General features: G+C 42.8%; 1 pseudogene; it reads left to right on the plus strand.

Moving 5' to 3' along the window:
• LOC138666271 (homeobox protein CHOX-CAD-like) overlaps positions 1 to 4,943 on the plus strand; it is a 109,527-nt pseudogene extending 104,584 nt beyond the window's left edge.
• The last annotated feature ends 3,535 nt before the right edge of the window (positions 4,944 to 8,478 follow it).

Consider the following 8,478-nt stretch of genomic DNA (forward strand, 5'->3'; position numbering starts at 1 on the left):
AGGTCAAGGGCCGAGGCCGATACTGTATTCGCACAGAACAATCATGGTAATGATCACTCTGTGCGCATAAAAATGCAGTCGACCTCTCCGATAGGTGATCATCTAATGGCCGTGATCGTTTGATCAAAAAATCACAGCCTAAAATCTTTGCCTGTCTTTGGTTTAAGATTATAGATTTATTTAGAGATTATAGCTACGATCTATCTGATTATGGCTGAATCTATTACCACTGGCAGGTTTGAGGGAAATATCTTTAGTTCACTTTTTCCTAACAAGTATTAATCTCACTGTACTTTCCCTAACATGAAAGGGAGTCTGACCAGTGGTTTACTGCCCTGGCTTGTCAGAAAGGATAAGATCACCTTGTAGCTCTTTGTCTGCTATCAGTTTAGAATTAGCACCTCAATAGCATTTAGAGAACCAATTTAGAGCATCTTTGTTCCTCTGTATGATTCCAAGCCAACTTCAAAGAAAATTAGGAAGGATCAAAGGCAGTAGCACACTTAAGTTGTGTTGTATTTGTTTGTTATCTTCACAGTTGTGTTTTGCTTTTGTTCCTTTGCCTTTTTCCCCCTTGAGTTGTTCACATCCTGTCTCAGTAATGTACAACTCACCTGGAGGCAAGTTCCATCCAAGACATAATGGACATAATGCTTCCTTCAGAGTCTACGCCAATGTAGTCTGGCACCATTCATAGAAATGCATATACTCTAGGCTGCATTAAGTTGATAATCTGGTTTTGCTCATTTTTGGAATGCCAAGCTTTTGGGTAGAAGTTTTGTAGAGTGTATGTGTTGCTTTCAGATTCCTGATAATAATCAGAATATAATGTGGTCATTTTGCAACTTATTTTATTTTTGTAGGAAAGACAAGAACCAAGGAAAAATATCGAGTTGTTTACACCGATCATCAGAGACTGGAACTGGAAAAAGAGTTTCATTACAGTAGATACATCACAATCCGACGGAAAACTGAACTAGCTGCAAACCTATGTCTTTCTGAGCGACAGGTAAATACCCATTAGGACACGTTCACACACACAGAATTTGGTCAGTATTTTACATCAGTATTTGTAAGCTAAAACCAGAGGTGGTGACGCGTTTCTACAAAATACTGAACAAATAATGAACGTGTCAACTTGGCCTTAAATAGGTTTCCAGATTTGTTTATACCACTTTAGAGATCAGCTATTGACTAAGTGATCACCTGTAACCTGGTAGGAAACTTGCAGCAAGTGTTCCTATGAACACTTCAAGTGGAGACTGTTGGTTTAATGCGTGGACTTGTTGAGTCCTGCAGAGGCATGCTTGTTCATTCGATAGCCATTTCTCTGGCCCCTGGCTCCCCATGCATGCTTGGTTACCATGTAAGGCTTCTTTCACACTTGCGTCGGTACGGGGCCGTCGCAAAGCGTGGGCGCGACGTACCGACGGACGTTGTGTCAATTTGGCACAAAGTGGGCAGCGGATGCAGTTTTTCAACGCATCCGCTGCCCATTGTAAAGTCCCGGGGAGGAGGGAGCGGAGTTCCGGCCGCGCATGCGCGGTAGGAAATGGTGGATCCGACATACGAAAACCGTTCCCTTGAACGTTTTTTCGTGACGACAGTACGCCAAAACACGACGCATCCAGTGCATGACGGACGCAACGTATGGCCATTCGTCGCGATCTGTCGGCAATACAAGTCTGGGAAAAAAAACGCATCCTGCGGGCACATTTGCAGGATGCGTTTTTTTCCCAAAACGATGCATTGCAACGGAGGACACATGACGCAAGTGTGAAAGAGGCCTTATGGTAAGAGATGGTGAGAGGGGAATGAGCCTTTGCCAGACAAGTCTAACAATGGCTTACGAAAAGGATTGGGAGTATTCCACATGCTGGATCACTCTTTTTCCTAAATATCATATGTCAGGAGCGTCAGGGGAGTCAGTAAGTCACACCGAAATCAGCAATTTTGGATGTTTTTTCTCTAAAAGTGTATGGAAGGCTGGAAAGATGCTTTTCATACTGAATCTGCATTTTAATATCCCTATACACATTAAAATTAGGTAAGCTGAACCTGACTATTTTGGCTGGAAATGCCAACCATCTAATATAAAATGTATACAGTCATGGTCAAAAGTATTCACACCCCTGCAATTCTGTCAGATAATACTCAGTTTCTTCCTGAAAATGATTGCAAACACAAATTCTTTGGTATTATTATCTTCATTTAATTTGTCTTAAATGAAGAAAACACAAAAGAGAATGAAGCAAAAAGCAAAACATTGATCATTTCACACAAAACTCCAAAAATGGGCCAAACAAAAGTATTGGCATCCTCAGCCCAAAACTTGGCTGCACAACCTTTAGCCAAAATAACTGCGACCAACCGCTTCTGGTAACCATCAATGAGTTTCTTACAAAATGCTCTGTTGGAATTTTAGACCATTCTTATTTGTCAAACTGCTCCAGGTCCATGATATTTGAAGGGTGCCTTCTCTAAACTGCCATTTTTAGATCTCTCCACAGGTGTTCTATGGGATTCAGGTCTGGACTCATTGCTGGCCACCTTAGAAGTCTTCAGTGCTTTCTCTCAAACCATTTTCTAGTGCTTTTTGAAGTGTGTTTTGGGTCATTGTCCTGCTGGAAGACCCATGACCTCTGAGGGAGACCCCGCTTTCTCACATGGGACCCTACATTATGCGGCAAAATTTGTTGGTAGTCTTCAGTCTTCATAATGCCATGCACACGGTCAAGCAGTCCAGTGCCAGAGGCAGCAAAGCAACCCCAAAACATCAGGGAACCTCCGCCATGTTTGACTTTAGGGACCGTGTTCTTTTATTTGAATGCCTCTTTTTTTCTCCTGTAAACTCTATGTTGATGCCTTTGCCCAAAAAGCTCTACTTTTGTCTCATCTGACCAGAGAACATTCTTCCAAAACGTTTTAGGCTTTTTCAGGTAAGTTTTGGCAAACTCCAGCCTGGCTTTTTTATGTCTCGGGGTAAGAAGTGGGGTCTTCCTGGGTCTTCTACCATACAGTCCCTTTTCATTCAGATGCCGATGGATAGTACGGGTTGACACTGTTGTACCCTCGGACAGCTTGAACTTGTTTGGATGTTAGTCGAGGTTCTTTATCCAACATCCGCACAATCTTGCGTTGAAATCTCTTGTCAATTGTTCTTTTCCATCCACATCTAGGGAGGTTAGCCACAGTGCCATGGGCTTTAAACTTCTTGATGACACTGCGCACAGTAGACACAGGAACATTCAGGTCTTTGGAGATGGACTTGTAGCCTTGAGATTGCTCATGCTTCCTCACAATTTGGTTTCTCAAGTCCTCAGACAGTTCTTTGGTCTTCTTTTCTCCATGCTCAATGTGGCACACACAAGGACACAGGACAGAGGTTGAGTCAACTTTAATCCATGTCAACTGGCTGCAAGTGTGATTTAGTTATTGCCAAGACCTGTTAGGTGCCACGGGTAAGTTACAGGTGCTGTTAATTACACAAATTTGTGTTTTTTTTATTTAAGACAAATTAAATGAAGATAATAATACAAAACAATTTGTGTTTGCAATCATTTTCAGGAAGAAAATGAGTAATATCTGACAGAATTGCAGGGGTGTGAATACTTTTGGCCATGACTGTATCTATAAATACAACTGTGGTCAATGCAAAGGACTGGCACATGACTTATTCGTTACAAAGACCTTACAAAGGAGCAGGGGGCACTCATTATGGGTAGAGGAAAAGTGATTACGACATCTAAATAGGAAAGGGTTCTTTACAGGTAGAGCAGTCAGACTGTGGAATGCCGACCACAAGAGGTAGTAATGGCAGACAATATGACAGCTTCTAGAAAGTGCTGGATGATTTTCTCACAATAAATTATATTGTGGGTTATAAATAATCTAGTGATAGAGAATGTAGAAACGTTGAAATCGATGGACCAGTGTCTTTTTTTCAACCTATATACTGTAATTATGTAACTATGTAATATCTATGTGGTCCACCCAACTTTTTCCCTTAACAACTTCTAGGAGACAAGGATCTTACCTTATGTTCTCTCTGCAAATTAGGAGGGTTGGGAGAGACTAATGTCAGCAGAACAAGCATTTAGCCAACAGCTCTCTGATGTTTATGGCCACCTTAAAGGGGTTTTCCTGCTCTAGGATTTCCCCCGTCTCCTGACTACAGTTGGTTTAACTGTACAACAATACTAAAAGCACCAAGAGCCTGAAATACAGTACTAAGGACTAAGCATTTATATGGCACAGGAAAACTATTCGCAAGTTACAGCACTGCCATTACTAGAAATTTTATGTATGAACACATAGTTGTTATCAACACAATATTTTGGAATATTCATTGCTCAATCAACATTATTTTTCTTATGACTCTTGCAGATAAAAATCTGGTTCCAGAATCGCAGAGCCAAGGAAAGGAAACTCATCAAGAAGAAAATGAATCAATTTGATGGAACAAGCTCTTTGCAAAGTGATTCCAGTTCAGCCAGTCCTAATCCACTTTGTGACTCTCTGCCACATGCAGAAATGTCAAGCTCTTCGTACCAACCACGGCACCTTGCACACAACTTGAACAATCGTTTACAACCTAACAGCATAATCCAGCAAGTCACTGTATAAAGGGGTCGGAAATACACAGCCACTCACAACCACCTAGGATTGGTAAAGACATTAGTGGTTCCACTGAAAATTGTCTTTACATATCATCAGCTGCTTATCCACTCTTCTTACCTAGTGACTTCCCTGACCAAATAGCAAATCGTTGACTGTTAAAAATGTGTTCCCCTTTACCCCTCAGAACTACCACCTCCAGTGACTTTATATATATTTTCTTGCTCCTGAACTGGTTTGTAAATAAACTAATTCAATTAACCATAAAAAGATCCACTGATCCAATGACTACTACATCTTCATACATGTAACCTTGGATATTATAACTGTTGTAAACATGACACTGGATGTCACAACTGTCTTGCACATGTGTTTCAATAGATAATGTAAAACTCTTGGCCCCGATTTATTAAGACAGGTATTTCATACGCCAGACTAAAGGTCCATTTACATGAAACAGAAAGACAAAGAAGAAAATTGTAAAACTTCGTATATATTCAGTCTTGCATTAAAAACTGAAAAAAGGTAAAATAATTAAGGTTCATGTCTAGACATCAGATCTACGCGTTTTCAGCAGACACTCGAAACACGTAGACCCAATGTCTAGACATCTACTGTCATAATTCTTTTTCCCAGTGTTTGTCACGCTGTGATTGTCTTCGATAAGGAAGGGGGGCATCAAACTGTCCCTGGAACTTGGACCCTAACTATCCCTGTCCTGGGGGTACTCTTGATGGTAGAGAGGCCCGAGTCTCTGACTTTACAGAGCTCCTGTTATTTCCTGATATGTCTCACCCACCCCATGAGGCCTGGAAGAGAAATATAAGGCAAACAAGACACAAAGACATAACAGGGATAATAGAAAACAACATACAAATACTTATCAAAGGTACAACTTCACTCCAGCCGCTTAGCTTTAGTGTTCAGCAGAGGAAGATGAATTTCCAGTAGCAACAACAAACTTCTATTCAGCACAGTGTCTCTAGCAGCTAGGAAGCAAAGCTTTCACTGGCAAGACAGAGAGGGTCTGGCCAGGTTTTATAGGGAAATAAACCACACCAGAAGCAGCTGAAAATGGAGCTGCACATTTCTGACCAGCATAGAAAGGGTCATTAACCTCTTCAGCACCAAAGGAAACCAAATCCATATAATATGGGACACAAACACACCAGCTAAATGGATGATCTGCGATTCACAATATGAAGCGATCTACCACCAGATCTCCCAGGAGGGCGTAACACACTTGTGACAGTACCTTCCTTCTATGAAGGGCCCAGGACCCTCGGGCCCGGGTTTATCTGGATGGGCCACATGAAAGAACCGTATCAACCTACCGGGATTAACCTCAGATGCCGGCACCCATATCCTCTCCTATGGACCTTATCCCTTCCAAAGTACCTGGTACTGGTACAGAGTGGCAAACCATACAGGAATCAATGATTTTCGGCACGTAAAGTTCTAAATTGCTATCAACAATAACTGGTGGCAGCGATAAAAGTTACCGTTCCACAGGCGCAACAAATTTTTTGAACAAAGACCTGTGAAAAACATTATGGATTTTGGGAGCCGGCAGAAGCTTGAGATGAAAAGCTGCAGGGTTGATTACGGTGACCAACTTATAAGAACCAATAAACCTAGGACCTAATTTCCAAAAAGGAACTTTCAGTTTAATATTTTTGATGGACAACCATACAAAATCATTCATCCCTCGGTCTGGACCTGACAATCATTTCTTATCAGCATACATTTAAATTTGTCCCCCATGATCTTGAAATTATTCTGAACCCCTTCCCATACCGATGAGAGCGAAGAAAATTTATCCTTCCAGTAACCCCCGAAGAGTCATCTAGCCATATGCACCAAAAAGTGCCGACTTACCAGTGGACTCAGCCACTGGTAGAAAAGAAGATCAATCCTTCTGGTTAGCTGACACAAAACCTCTGTGGTAGGTCTCCAAACTTTGGTTTAGGAGTTCAGTCTGGCCATTAGTTTAAGTATGGAATGCAAAGGAAAAGGATCGATGCATCCCTAAACGAGAACAAAACGCCCTCCAAAATTTAGATACAAATTGGGTCCCCAATCTGACACCACAACGGAGGGAACCCAGTGAACCTTCACAATCTCAGTGACAAACACCTTAGCCAGTGTCTTGGCATTAGGGAGAGCAGGTAAAGCCACAAAGTGTGCCATTTTTTAAACTCATCCACCACAACTAAGATAACAGTTTTATCAGAGGATGAAGGAAGATCTATAATGAAATCCATAGATAAATGAGTCCATGGTCTGTCAAAAATAATTAATGGTAAAAGAGCCCAGACGGACGAGTATGCAGGGTCTTGGAAAGCACGTAGACCCAACACGAAGACACAAAGTCAACTACATCCTTACGCAGCCTTGGCAACAAAAACAACGAGAAAGGCAGTCCAAGGTTGCCTTACTACCTGGGTGACCAGCCAGAGCCTAGTTATGATGTGCCTTCAAAATGTTAAGATGCAGATGTACAGGTACAAACAATTTCCTTGAAGGACCAGCAGGGCCTACCCCTGAGCCTTCAATATCTTACCCTCAAGTTCAGAACACGACCACCCCTTCTTGTAAAATAGGGACAGCATCGTTAGTACTGCCACACCCAGGGAGAAACTCTGAGACAAAGCATCCGCTTTGACATTCTTAATCTCAGGACAGTCATGCACATGATGGGGAGGCAGTTCTTAACACCACTTTTCAGAGAACACCGCCTCAAAATCAGACAGGCAATTATTTTTGTAAAAATCACTCCAACTCATTATCTCTCTGGCTCACCAGTCTATGACCAGATTATGCTTAGTCAACTTAAGGTACCTTCACACATAACGATATTGTTAACGATATCGTTGCTATTTGTGACGTAGCAACGATATCGTTAATTAAATCGTTATGCGTGACAGCGACCAACGATCAGGCCCCTGCTGGGAGATCGTTGGTCGCTGAATAAAGTCCAGAACTTTATTTCGTCGCTGGACTCCCTGGAGACATCGCTGGATCGGCGTGTGTGACACCGATCCAGCGATGTCTTCACTGGTAACCAGGGTAAACATCGGGTAACTAAGCGCAGGGCCGCGCTTAGTAACCCGATGTTTACCCTGGTTACCATGCTAAAAGTAAAAAAAACCAAACACTAGATACTTACCTAACGCTGTCTGTCCTCCAGCGCTGTGCTCTGCACTCCTCCTGTACTGGCTGTGAGCCGGAAAGCAGAGCGGTGACGTCACCGCTCTGCTTTCCGGCTCCCAGACAGTACAGGAGGAGAGCAGAGAAGCAGAGCGCAGCGCTGGAGGACAGACAGCTGTAGGTAAGTATCTAGTGTTTGTTTTTTTTTACTTTTAGGATGGTAACCAGGGTAAACATCGGGTAACTAAGCGCGGCCCTGCGCTTAGTTACCCGATGTTTACCCTGGTTACCGGCATCGTTGGTCACTGGAGAGCGGTCTGTGTGACAGCTCTCCAGCGACCAAACAGCGACGCTGCAGCGATCCGGATCGTTGTCGGTATCGCTGCAGCGTCGCTAAATGTGAAGGGGCCTTAAGGAAGACCTAACACAATAGGAGGAGGGAGACTTTCCAAGATAAAACAAGAAAGGAGCTTTCTGTGAAGAACCCACATGCACAGGTTCACACCATGCACTACTTGCATAAAATTTCCCTGATCGAGAGGTGCAGAGTCAACTGCACATATGGGGACGGCTTCGCCAGAGTACCACAGGGAATACCAAGGTCCCGTGCGAACCGAGCATCCACCATATTGGCTCCTGCCCCACTATCCAAGAAGATAGATATTTTCTCAGTTTTCATACCGATAACCACTTCTGCAGGTACGAAAAACT

The sequence above is a fragment of the Ranitomeya imitator genome, chromosome 2, assembly GCF_032444005.1.
Source record: "Ranitomeya imitator isolate aRanImi1 chromosome 2, aRanImi1.pri, whole genome shotgun sequence".
In the NCBI taxonomy this organism is placed as follows: domain Eukaryota; kingdom Metazoa; phylum Chordata; class Amphibia; order Anura; family Dendrobatidae; genus Ranitomeya; species Ranitomeya imitator.